This window comes from Lithobates pipiens, unplaced genomic scaffold, assembly GCF_037356315.1.
Source record: "Lithobates pipiens isolate NorthernLeopardFrog02 unplaced genomic scaffold, aLitPip1_a1.2 Scaffold_1, whole genome shotgun sequence".
Lineage (NCBI taxonomy): Eukaryota > Metazoa > Chordata > Amphibia > Anura > Ranidae > Lithobates > Lithobates pipiens.
Genome location: NW_027507685.1, coordinates 197967902 through 197981345, shown reverse-complemented (window position 1 = coordinate 197981345; position 13444 = coordinate 197967902). Strand labels below are relative to the sequence as shown.

Genomic DNA, 13444 nt, shown 5'->3' with positions numbered 1-13444 from the left:
AGGAAAAAAAAAACAAGGCCAGTTCATTCAGGAGGCATGAGAAGAATGTCTGACATGCCTAAAGGTCAGTAAGTGTGAAACGCATTTAAACGTGCATGTTTAAGCCTTCATTTATTTCAATGCCCATTGTAAACTAATATTCTGGCCAAAGAAATGAATGAACACCAAATACTTGACGCGCCTCGTCTGAACGTGCCTAAACATGTTTAGGAAGGTGTAGGTTGTCCTCCCTACACAAGTTGCTCTGTCTGCAACTGCCATGCAGAAAGGGTGACTCATGTTCCTCTCATGTCCCCATATATGTCATCAGGTGAGTAGCTGTCCAATTAGAGGCAGCTGCCCTGGATGAAGTCCATGGCCATTTTTAGTGAGGGCTGTGCTTATAGAAAGCACTGACTCACTGCAGCTGGCACGCATTTTGCATGTTGTTAGGTTAAGAACAGGAACCTGCTGGATAGAGAGAACTTGCATAATGTAGGGAGAGTTTCTAGAGGAGGAGAGACAGTATAGGGGATGTTCTATATTACTGCTATGTGGAACCTCCCGTTATTAGTGGCATGTTGCATACTGCCTGTTAGCTGCCTTCTATGCCAGATGCTGTCGGTTCTCAAGCATCGCTCTCCGCAAGTACTGTAATATTATCTGTGAGTATTTCTGACAGTTAAAGCCTCTGCATAAACCCTGTTACCGTTTATAAATTAAAACCAAAGGAAATTCCCAGCTCAACTCACCAGCCTGCCTGCAACCAACCAAATTATCCTGTCTAACAGTTTTCATTAAAAGCAGGGGTTTAGTTTTCACACATTTGCAAATACATGCGTAGGATGCAGAGCCTGTCAGACAGGAAATATTGGTTGGTTGCAGTCTGACTGGAGAGTTGAGCTTGGAATTTTCTTTGGTTTTGTCTTGCATGCATTGCCCTTCCATGTGCTTCTTACTGCAAAGGCCAGTTATGGGTGGGGGCAGTTGCTATTTGTTTGTACTGTTGGAATACTGGTGAGGGGACGTACTTGACACCTTTGCTGCCATTGCACTTTATGCTGGGTCTCCAGTCCACCCCTGTGCCTTTTAGGGGAAGTGGGCTCCCTCCAGGCTCAGCTGCCTTCTGCCTATCGATTATAATGCATGTGCTTCTACTACGGAGGCTCTCAAAAAATGTATAGAGTTAGGACTGCAAATAATACTGGGGTGCCGTGAAGTAGCCAGTGCAGCTTATGCATGTATTTTCAAAAGTGTGCAAATGAAACCCCTGTTTTTAAAGCATACTGTTAGACAGGATAATTTCGTTGGTTGCAGGCTGGCTGGTGAGTTGAGCTTGGAATTTTCTTTGGTTTTGTCTTTCATGCAGCATCCTTCCATGTGCACCTTACTGTGAATGCTAGTTTTAGGTGGGGACAGTGGCCATATGTTACAGTGTGGTTGAAACATTCTTGACAATATACTTCCTTTTAAACCTGACTCCCATGTGTCATTCCTTCCCTCTAATGAACCACCTGGCTCACTCCTGCCTACAATTGTTTGAAAAAATGTGGCTTTCTTCTTCCAGGAGAAAGGTGAATAGAAGAGTTGTATTGTGCATGAGGCCTTAATGGCAAATGCATTTTAACGCACAGTGCATTCATCCTTTTGACCTCCATAGATGTACACTTACTTAGATCCGACTGACGCAGCCTACATTGTTTTTTTTTACATTTATAGATGTCTGTGGGAGTTGTCTATCTTCATCTCTCAGATACACTTTTAAACTTTTTTTTCAGTTTCAGCACTTACTGTGCCTTAATGTCCTGTAAGTTAAGCATGGGGGAGCTGACAGTTATGGAAGTCCAACCAAGTAGATGAAACAATACTGTCCAAACAGTCATTTTAATTGGTATGTTTACCTCTTTTTATTTTAATAGGAAATAACCAAATTTCTCTATGTCATTTTATTTCTTGTCTTTTGTCATTTTTGCTTTCATACATATTTCTATGCTTTTCCTGCTTGGGGATGGTACATATACAAAATGAAGAAGTGGCCTTCTGCTTACCAGACTAATAATCAGTTCTTCTAAAGAGATTGTTGCAACATATTACTGATACCTGTATGCTCGGTCATAACATTGCTTTTAATCTGTGTAGCGCTACTCCCGTAGGGGCCGCTGGTAATAGCTGGTTCTTCCTAAATAGTATAGAGGCTGCCCATCCCTGCAAGCATCAGTTCATGTAGACCAGATCCAATACCTTAGTCTAGGGGATATATTTTTATTTTTTTTAATGCTTGAAGAACTTCAAACAGGAGATGGGTTAGGGCATGGGATACTCCAAAATGCTGCACAGTAACAGGAGAATACTTTTCCCCAAACTCCTATTCATAAATTCTGCTGAAGACACAGGGAAATGACTAATACTCTGAGACCCTATGAGAACCATCTCAGTCCATATCTCTCTCTGGCCCTTCTATCCCAAAGAAGCACACAGTCACCAGGGATCACAACTCAGGGTTAGTACTCACAAATCCTCAGGACAGTCATGCAACTTTTACCTGCCTCTGGACACATCCCAGTAGTGAAGACAACTTTTCTCCAAACCAAATTCCATAAGGTGAAGTCCCACAGCCAGCCCTTCAGAAAAGTTGATTCAGGTTTAGGGATGAGCCGAACACCCCCCGGTTCGGTTCGCACCAGAACTTGCGAACGACCCCCGCGTTCGGTACGAACGTTAGAACCCCATTGAAGTCTATGGGACTCGAACGTTCGAATTGGAAAGTGCTAATTTTAACGGCTAATATGCAAGATAGTGTCCTAAAAAGGGTTTGGGGACCTGCCTCCTGCCTCAGGGGACATGGGTCACTGCAAAAAAAAGTTTTAAAAACTGCCGTTTTGGCGGGAGCACTGATTTTAATGACGATTAAAGTGAAAAAAAAAAGTGAAATATTCCTTTAAATATGGTGCCTGGGGGGTGTCTGTAGTATGCCTGTGAAGTGCCACGTGTTTCCCGTGTTTAGAACAGTCCCTGCACAAAATGACATTAAACGGAAATAACACCATTTAAAACTGCTTGCGGTTTTAATGTTATATCTGGTTCCTGCAATATGGTTGAAAATCATTGAGAAACATGGCATGGGTAGCCCTCCCTGCCCATTACCAGCCTATTTGGGTCTTGTACGCATATTAAGGGGAACCCCGTACCCATATTAAAAAAAGGAAATGCGTGTGGCCCCCAGGCCCTATATACTCAGAACAGCAGTATACAGGCGGTGCAAACAAGACAGGGACTGTGTAGGTTTGTTGTGTTAAGTTGAATCTGTTTGTCATTTTCAACCGGTACATTTTTAAAGTGTAGCTCCAGTCAAAAAAACTATTTTTAAGCTTTTTGGAAAACATAGGGAAGGGTTATCACCCCTGTATAATTTGTTTTGTCGTCCATCTTTTTTCATCTCACTTGCTGCTGTCTCCTTGCATTTGCAAGTAGGAGATGTTTGTAAGTTGGAGCCTGCCCTATATTATAGCGGTATGTACTGGGTACAGAGCACGCAGACAGCACGCACTATCTCCTAACACTACTGACTGCAAGCTCTATTATTAACCACTTGTTAGCCCAATGTTTGCATAAAGTGAAAGATGAAGTTATGCTGAGTAAATAGATATCAAACATGTCACTCTTCAAAATTGCACATGCCCGTGGAATGGCGCCAAACGTCGCTACTTAAAAAATCCCCATAGGCGACGCTTTATTTTTTTTTTTACTGGTTACATGTTTTGAGTTGCAGAGGAGGTCTAGGACTAGAATTATTGCTCTCGCTCTAACATTCTCGGCGATACCTCACATGTGTGGCACATGCGAGCACATGGGGACATGGGCGCTTTAATTTTTATTTTTATTTTTTTATTGTTCATTTTACTTTATTTATGTTAGTTTGACATTTTTTTCCCCAAAAATATATTTTTGATCACTTTTATTCCTATTACAAGAAATGTAAACATCCCTTGTAATAGGAATATGGGGTGACAGGTCCTCTTTACAGTGAAATCTGGGGGGTCAATATGACCCCACATCTCACCTCTAGGCTGGGAAGCCTGAAATAAAAAAAAAAAAAAAGATTCTGGCTTTGATCGTACTGGCGAGTTGGTAGAAGCACCGGAGGGCGGTGAGGGGTGGGGGGCGTCTATGGCTGGGTATTTCAGGGTATCACCGAGTATGGCTGGGTATCTCTGAGTATGGCTGGGTATGGCAATTTATGGCAGGGTATTACAGAGTATTGGCGGGGTATTGGCGGGGTACTACAGAGTAATAGCAGGGTACTGCAGAGTATTGGGGGGGTACTACAGAGTAATGGCAGGGTACTGCAGAGTATTGGGGGTACTGCAGAGTAATGGCGGGTACTGCAGAGTAATGGCGGGTACTGCAGAGTATTGGGGGTTACTGCAGAGTATTGGGGGTTACTGCAGAGTATTGGGGGTTACTGCAGAGTATTGGGGGTTACTGCAGAGTAATGGGGGGTACTGCAGAGTAATGGCAGGGTACTGCACTGCAGAGTAATGGCAGGGTACTGCAGAGTATTGGGGGTACTGCAGAGTAATGGCGGGTACTGCAGAGTAATGGGGGTTACTGCAGAGTAATGGGGGTTACTGCAGAGTAATGGGGGGTACTGCAGAGTAATGGCAGGGTACTGCACTGCAGAGTAATGGCAGGGTACTGCACTGCAGAGTAATGGCAGGGTACTGCACTGCAGAGTAATGGCGGGGTACTGCAGAGTAATGGCAGGGTACAGCAGAGTATGCACTGGTATTGCAGAGTATTGGCAGGGAATTGAGGGGTTAAATTCAGTGAGCAGCGATGTGGGCACTGCAGATGCAGCCCACATCGCTGCTGACACTGATCTCTTTCCCCTCCGCTGTACCGATTGGTACAGAGAGGGGAGGGAGGAACAGGCGTCATAACATGACGCCGGTTTGTTTCCAAGTGATCACTCCGTCATTTGACGGAGCAATCACGTGGTAAACGGCCGCTATGAGCGGCCGTTTACCGTGATCCGTGATGCGACCCGGCGGTCACGGATGCTCTCGAGTGCGCACACCTCGGGGCACGCGAGAGCAGAATTCTGGGAGGCCGTTAATTAACGGCCTCTCAGAGTTAAACAACCCCCCTGAAGCCGTTAATCGGCAATGGGCAGTTGTTAAGTGGTTAAAGCTAGATCACTAGCTATATAGGTGAGGTGAATATAGTGGTGTATACTGCAGTCAGGGCACAGACAACAACCACTACACAGCAGCAAGATAGGAAATCAGCCAAAAACGATTGGTGTGTACTGTGTTGAAGGTACACAGAACACCCACTGCTTCAGATGCTAAGTAACACACTACACGAAGCCGCCTCAAAGGCGGCCTTATATAGTGTGGGGCGTGCACTACACAGCCTGAGCTATGATTGGCCACAGGCAGGATGCCTGTGGCCAATCATGGCTCTCCTCGCTGCCGGCGCTGCGATTGGCCAAGCATGCGGGGTCACAGTGCATGCTTGGCCAATCATGGGGCAGCAATGCACTGCGCCGCCGCAGTGCATTGTGGTCCGCGCGCGCGTCACTCGAATTTTGACGCGAACGGCCCAAACGTTCGGAATTCGCCGAACGGCCGAACAGCCAATGTTCGAGTCGAACGTACGTTCGACTCGAACACGAAGCTCATCCCTATTCAGGTTCTTAGTCCTGCCACCATTGAGACTAATGGAACAGCTACAGACTGTCACGGGGGGGCAGCAGCCCCAGAGTCCTTATCAGCCTCCCTGGCGAGGAAAAAACCCTTTTTCCAGGGCTCCAATCTATGTATCGCCTCCTCGGCCACTTTCTGGGCACTCCACTTTAGGGATTAGCTAGAACATGATACATATTCAGACTGGTCTTTCAATTCCTCCAGCCCCATATTCTCCCAGAAGTAAGGGGAAGCAGTCAAGCCTTCAGCCTGTGAAACCCTGAACAGATCGGAGCAAACAATCACTGCTCCCTTGACTACAAAAGTCACAAAAAAAAAATTTGCCTAGCATCCTACGCTAGGAGGGTGCTACATCTGTATGAAATTGTATAGTGGCTGCTGTTCGCATTCTGATTAGTGTAATGCCGTGTACACATGATCAGAAATTTGGCCAGCAAAAGACAGATGAGAGCTTTTCATCGGAAAATGTGACCACGTGTAGGCTCTATCAGACTTTTGCTGGCGGAATTTCGGCCAGCAAAAGATTGAGAGCATGTTCTCAATTTTATCAGAAATTCCGATCATCTGTGGCAATTCCGACGCGCAAATTTCTGAAACATGCGAGAAAAAAATTCAATGCATGCTTGGAAGCATTGAATTTAATTTTCATGGCTTGTCGTAGTGTTGTACATCACCGCATTCTTGACGGTCGGAATTTGGTGTGACTGTGTGTAGGCAACACAAGCTTGAGCGGAATTCTGTTGGAATTTGTTCGGAAAAGCCTTGAGAATTCCGATCGTGTGTAAGTGGCATTAGAGTATGGAAGCTATCATATCTGCCAGACAGGAACTTGTGCGTTTTTGGTTGCCTAACAAACTAGTCTTCTAAGGCCCCCTTCAAACAGGGACATGAACCTGTCACCCCATTGCTCAGCGGGGATCAACGGACAGATCCCCGCTGAGCAACAGAGTGACAGGTCCATGTCTGCTCCGCTTATGCTGAGCGTACATGGACACAGATGCTCTCCTCTATGGGCTGCTGGATGTAAACAGAGTCCCTGTCAATTTACACCTGACTGCCATTCGATCTAATCCGCTAGAGGGAAAGGGAACGGTTCCCCATATGTCTCTTTGGCCACTCCATAGAGGAGAACGGAGGTTTAAATCGGGTCCATCTGAAAACCGGACAGGTGGACCCGATTGGAACGTCTGTGTGAAAGGGGCATTATAAACCGTGGTGTTGGCAAGTTACTGTTAATAATTTCTATTGCTTATGCATTATACAGCAATGTGATAGACTGAATGGCGATAGATTGAATGAACATTTAATGGTATTGGAATATACAGTCTCATCAATGTCTGTTGGTGTGCTTGTATATTTTGTAGGTGTTGAAACATGTGCATGTATTTTTAGAATGATTAAACTGTTCTCTGAATAATCCTCTTTCCAGTTTTTTTTTGCACTGCCTACCCTCAATTGTATTAATTGTTCTTATATAGTGTAATATACAATAGGCATTCTTTACTAAATTACTCCCAAGTGTGATACACTACTTTCTGATACACTAATTGGAATTTTCAATGAGTGCATATTTTAAATTGGAATATGTTAGTTTTACATTTTTTTGTTTTTTTTATTTTTTTTGCACTTGTGAACATAATCAGCCTTATATCCTTATGTACTTTGGCTTCAGACTCAGAAGCAAACAGGACATTATATGCTTTTGTGTTGCTTTTGACTCTGAAGTTCGGGCAGCCTTTGAGTTCATTTCGGATACATAAAGTGATTGCAAAGGTTATGTTTGGTATTAAAAAAAAAAAAACAGTTATCATAGCTCCCAAATGTCCCTGATTTCGAGGGACTGTCCCTGATTTGGAGCAATGTCCCTCTGTCCCTCTTCCCACTCATTTGTTCCTCATTTTGGTCTGATCCATATAGTTGTATATAAAATGCACTTTTTATCTTTCAAAAAGTGTTTCCTGGTGCTAAACCTTTCATCCAAATTCTAAATTGCTGTATTTGTACATTTTAAAAGCCAATATAAAGGTAAAAAAAAGCCATGTATCTGGCTTTGTGCACAAGCACATGTTGGAACAGAAAAGGGCCTTCCCCAAAGTTGTTTCCCAAAAAAAAGGAATTTCCTATGTTTTCATCAACTAGTGCCCAAATGTGGTATTTTCCATTTTAAATCCGTGAAAAACATTTGTCCAGCACAGGAAATAACCTAAAAAACATTTGTTTTTTGCTCCATTTGCACTGAACAAATTTATTAGTATTGTGCACCCACAATTGAATATCTTGCTGCCAGTACTTTAGTATGTTGTTGTTAGCATTAACAGAGTTTCCAGGTTGTGGTCTGGGACTGTACTACATTTTTTTTGTACCCTGGAAAATGTTCATATTTATGTGTGTATGCCTCACCTGATCATGACAGATATCTATTGCCCATTTTTGGGGGGTCAATTGACATTGGATTTCCCCTCTGCTGTAACTACCCAAGACAGGGAACTTGCAGTATTGTCTGTTTAGTGTTCCTCCTCCCCTTTGTGCTGATATGAGCATATACACTATAATAACAAAAGTATTGGGACACCTGCCTTTACACGCACATGAACTTTAATGGCATCCCAGTCTTAGTCAATAGGGTTCAATATTGAGTTGGCCCACCCTTTGCAGCTATAACAGCTTTAACTCTTCTGGAAAGGCTGTCCACAAGGTTTAGGAGTGTGTCTATGGGAATGTTTGACCATTCTTCCAGAAGCACGTTTGTGAGGTTGGGCACTAATGTTGGACGAGAAAACCTGGCTCTCAGTCTCTGCTCTAATTTATCCCAAAGGTGTTCCATCGGGTTGAGGTCAGGACTCTGTGCAGGCCAATCAAGTTCCTCCACCCCAAACTTGCTTATTCATGTATTTATGGACCTTGCTTTGTGCACTAGTGCGCAGTCGGGAAGGGGCCGTCCCCAAACTGTTCCCATAAAGTTAGGATCATGAAATTGTCCAAAATGTCTTGGTATGCTGACGCCTTAAGAGTTCCCTTCAATGGAACTAAGGGGCCAAACCCAGTCCCTGAAAAACAACCAACCTCCTATCTCCCCTCCACCAAATTATTTGGACCAATGCACAAAGCAATGTCCATAAAGACATGGATGAGCGAGTTCGGGATGGAAGAACTGACTGAACTGCACAGATTCCTGACCTCAATCGATAGAACACCTTGAGATGAATTAGAGCGGAGACTGGGAGTCAGGCCTTCTTGTCCACATCAGTGCCTGACCTCACAAATGCACTTCTGGAAGATTGGTCAAACAGCCCCATAGAGACACTCCTAAACCTTGTGGACAGCCTTCCCAAGAGATAAAACTGTTAGAGCTACAAAGGGTGGACCAACTCATTATTGAACCCTATGGACTAAGACAGGGATGCCATTAAAGTTCATGAGCGTTTAAAGTCAGGCGCCCCAATACGTTTGGTAATATAGTGTATGTTTGCACAGTGCAAACACACGTTTATATAACAATACCTCTTTTAAAATACCTTCCGAGACAGGATCATGGAAGATCTAACAGCTAGATTATAAAATATCTGACGGTAGCTTAATGCTGGGTCTACACAGGATTTTTAACCACCTGACTGTGCGACCAATATCTCTGTCCATCCAATGCAATATTGCTTCAGATTGCTTTTTATGTGACCTGCAACACAGCAGAATTGAAGTCAGTTTGCTGTGCAATTGATCTCCCACAACTGTGCAATCTTACCATTTAGTTTTGTAGCAGAAAGTATTACCGATTAAATTCCTACATGGATTTGACTGTAAGAAGGAGATCAATTGTTCATCAATAGCATAGAGATGGTGTTTGTTGGGCAATGTTCCCCATCTTAAGGCTATGTCTACATGTGTTATTTAGAGACTTGATAGCAAAAGATTTAACCCTCTGTTAACAACTCCCTTTACAAAAATATTGTATGGAAAATAGAGCACCTAACACTAAGAATTTTTTTTTTTGTCTTACTGACTTACTGTGTTTCACATTTTCATCTGTAGCCACAGCCTTAACATAGAACTGTGGCCAGGCTATGGATATTAACCATTTCAATAATGGACATTTTTACCCTCTTCCTGCCCAGGCCAGTTTTCAGCTTTCAGCGCTGTCACATTTTGAATGACAATTGCTCGGTCATGCAACATTGTACCCATATGAAAATGAATCAATCTTCTTGAGGCCCAAAAATGCCAGGTGAGTACAAATATTCCCCCAACTGACAACTTTTTGCAAAGTAGACAGGTAGAAAGGTCTTTAGTAAGAAACATGAAGCACTTTTTAAAGTTGTAATTTTTGGTTACAGTTTTTTGGAAAATGCAGAAATATAATAAAAAAAAACATTTTTAAAAAAAAAATTTTTTATTTTTTTATATACTGTCACCAGTGCAGTACACCATCATCATATAACTGGTGTGGTGGTACGCAGGGACACTGACTAGTGACAGTATGTAAAAAAAAAAAAATATATATATATATATATATATATATATATTAATTACATGATTTGAAAAAAAAGTTAAAAGTTATTATTTTTTTACATACTGTCACTATGTAAAAAAAAAAAAAGTAAAAAAAGAAAAAAATTACAAGATTTGAAAACAAAATGTTAAAAACTATTATTATTTTTTTTTTACATATTGTGAACAGAGCAATACAGTGTAACACTGTACTACTGTGGAGAGGTGATTGTTTTTCCTTTTTTTTTATTACACACTATGATTGCTTATAGCAGTGAATTTTACTGTTATAAGCAAGCATTTAGCTTAATTCAGTGTGTATTATTGTGATTAGCTGTGATTGGCGACAGCTAATCACAAGATACAGATGGATTGTGTTTGGACCTGTCTGTACCATGTGATCACTGTGACCAGTTAATCACAGAGATCAACACAATAGTACACAATGAATGGCATGAATCAAAGCCAATCCCTGTTTACAATTGTCATGTGATCTGGTGTGATTGGTCACAGCGATCACATGGTACCGGCGACAGGCCAGTACACTGATCTTTCACCGGCTGTGTAGATTGCACCAGGGCGCAGGATATCATATGACTTCCACCCAGAACAATAGGGCACCTGCTCGGGCGTCATCTTACAATGACCCGGACGGGAAGCAGTTAAAATAATGGCAAGAGGATATTTAAATCAACAATATTAAAGCCAAACAGTAAATATTTTCTAAAACAAGCCCACTCTTACCTCTGTGGCTGCAGGTACTGTAGAGTAATGCATCCCTAAAATTTATAGCAGAAAGTGCTTTTTAATTTAATTGCAGCAACCTTGACAGTAGGGATGAGCTTCGAGTTCGAGTCGAACTCATGTTCGACTCGAACATTGCCTGTTCGCCTGTTCAGCGAACAGTGAACAATTTGGGCTGTTCGCAGCAAATTCGAAAAGCCGGAACACCCTATACAAGTCTATGGGAGAAATCTAAAGTGCTCATTTTAAAGGGTAATATGCAGATTACTGTCCTAAAAAGTGTTTGGGGACCTGGGTCCTGCCCCAGGGGACATGGATCAATGCAAAAAAAAGTTTTAAAAACGGCCGTTTTTTCAGGAGCAGTGATTTTAATAAGGATTAAAGTGAAACAATAAAAGTGTAATATTCCTTTAAATTTCGTAGCTGGGGGGTATCTATAGTATGCCTGTGAAGGGGCGCATGTTTCTGCTGCTTAGAACTGTCGCTGCACAAAGTGTCATTTGTGCAGGAAAAAAAGTCCTTTAAAATCACTTGCGGCTAAATTGTCGGGTCTCTGTAATACAGAGAACACTCAATGAGTGTTCTCTGTATTAGCCGACAATTCATTCATTCATTGATTAAAAAAAAAAAAAAAAAGCGTGGGGGTTCCCCTAAATTCAATTACCAGGCCATTCAGGTCTGACATGGATATTAAGGGGAACCCCGTGTCAAATTAAAAAAAAAAATTGACGTGGGGGTCCCCCCAAATATCCATACCAGACCCTTCAGGTCTGATATGGATATTAAGGGGAACCCCGCATCAAATTAAAAAAAAATTTGACGTGGGGGTACCCCTAAAAATCCATATCAGACCCTTTATCCGAGCACGCAACCTGGCAGGCCGCAGGAAAAGAGGGGGGGACGAGAGAGTGGCGGAAACCTGCGTTACATCAGAGGGGGCGGGGTCACCCACACGTCACTGGGGAACCCCTGGCTTCCCTCTGCAGCGTCAGAGGGGCGGGGTCAGGTGACGGGTGGCCCCGCCCTCCCAATATAAGAAACGTCAGCGCTGTGCTCTCTGCAGTGTCTCCGGAGAGGAGACAGAAGAAGGATGTATGGACAGCGCTGGACTGAGAGATTCACCCGTCGCTGGATATGATCATCCATCGCTGGACCCCGGAGATCCGTCGCTGGATAGCAAGAGTGGATTAGCACCGCTGGAATCTTTTTTTTTTTTTTTTTTCATTTTTAATAAAGGAATTTTTCAAAAGTGTGTTTGTCTTATTTAACCATTTTGACACTTTCTTTGTGAAATGGTAGGGGTACTTTTGTACCCCCTTACCATTTCAAACAGGGGGGGGCCGGGATCTGGGGGTCCCCTTGTTAAAGGGGGCTTCCAGATTCTGATAAGCCCCCCGCCCGCAGACCCTCACAACCAACGGCCAGGGTTGTGAGGATGAGGCCCTTGTCCTTATCAACATGGGGACAAGGTGCTTTGAGGGGTCACAGACCCCCAAAGCATCCTCCCAATGTTGAGGGTATGTGGCCTGGTACGGTTCAGGAGGGAGGGGGGGCGCTCTCTCGTCCCCCCCTCTTTTCCTGCGGCCTGCCAGGTTGCGTGCTCGGATAAAGGGTCTGATATGGATTTTTAGGGGGACCCCCACGTCAATTTTTTTTTAAAATTTGATGCGGGGTTCCCCTTAATATCCATATCAGACCTGAAGGGTCTGGTATGGATATTTGGGGGGACCCCCACGTCAATTTTTTTTTTAAATTTGACACGGGGTTCCCCTTAATATCCATGTCAGACCTGAAGGGCCTGGTAATTGAATTTAGGGGAACCCCCACTCTTTTTTTTTTTTTTTTTTTTTTTTTAATCAATGAATGAATGAATTGTGTGTTCTCTGTATTACGCAGACCCGACAATTTAGCCGCAAGGGATTTTAAAAGACTTTTTTTCCTGCACAAATGACACTTTGTGCAGCGACAGTTCTAAGCACCAGAAACATGCGCCCCTTCACGGGCATACTATAGATACCCCCCAGCTACGAAATTTAAAGGAATATTACACTTTTATTGTTTCATTTTAATCATTATTAAAATCACTGCTCCTGAAAAAACGGCCGTTTTTAAAACTTTTTTTTGCATTGATCCATGTCCCCTGGGGCAGGACCCGGGTCCCCAAACACTTTTTAGGACAGTAACCTGCATATTACCCTTTAAAATGAGCACTTTAGATTGTGAACGTTTGAGTCCCATAGACTTTAATAGGGTTCTAAAGTTCACACGAAGTTTAGGTCTGTTCGCAGGTTCTGGTGCGAACCGAACAGGGGGGTGTTCGGCTCATCCCTACTTGACAGCTTGCCAGCCTTTAATCTCACAGGAGGCAGGGGAGAGCGGTGTGGAAATGCTTAACTTGATATACTTCATTGCTTCTTTTAAGAAATTTGAAGATGAATTGCTCCACAGTGTCTGCAGCTTCTTTTCAAGCTTATTTACCAAATGCTAAGAATATGTAAATATTTGAATGCTAATAGACTGACCCCAATTCT

General features: G+C 43.1%; 1 long non-coding RNA gene across 1 annotated transcript; it reads left to right on the top strand.

Moving 5' to 3' along the window:
• The first annotated feature begins 521 nt into the window (after positions 1 to 521).
• Positions 522 to 9907, top strand: LOC143988785 (uncharacterized). Its single transcript, XR_013276911.1, has 3 exons — positions 522 to 644; positions 1764 to 1870; positions 9797 to 9907. It is a non-coding gene; the product is annotated as an uncharacterized LOC143988785 (long non-coding RNA).
• The last annotated feature ends 3537 nt before the right edge of the window (positions 9908 to 13444 follow it).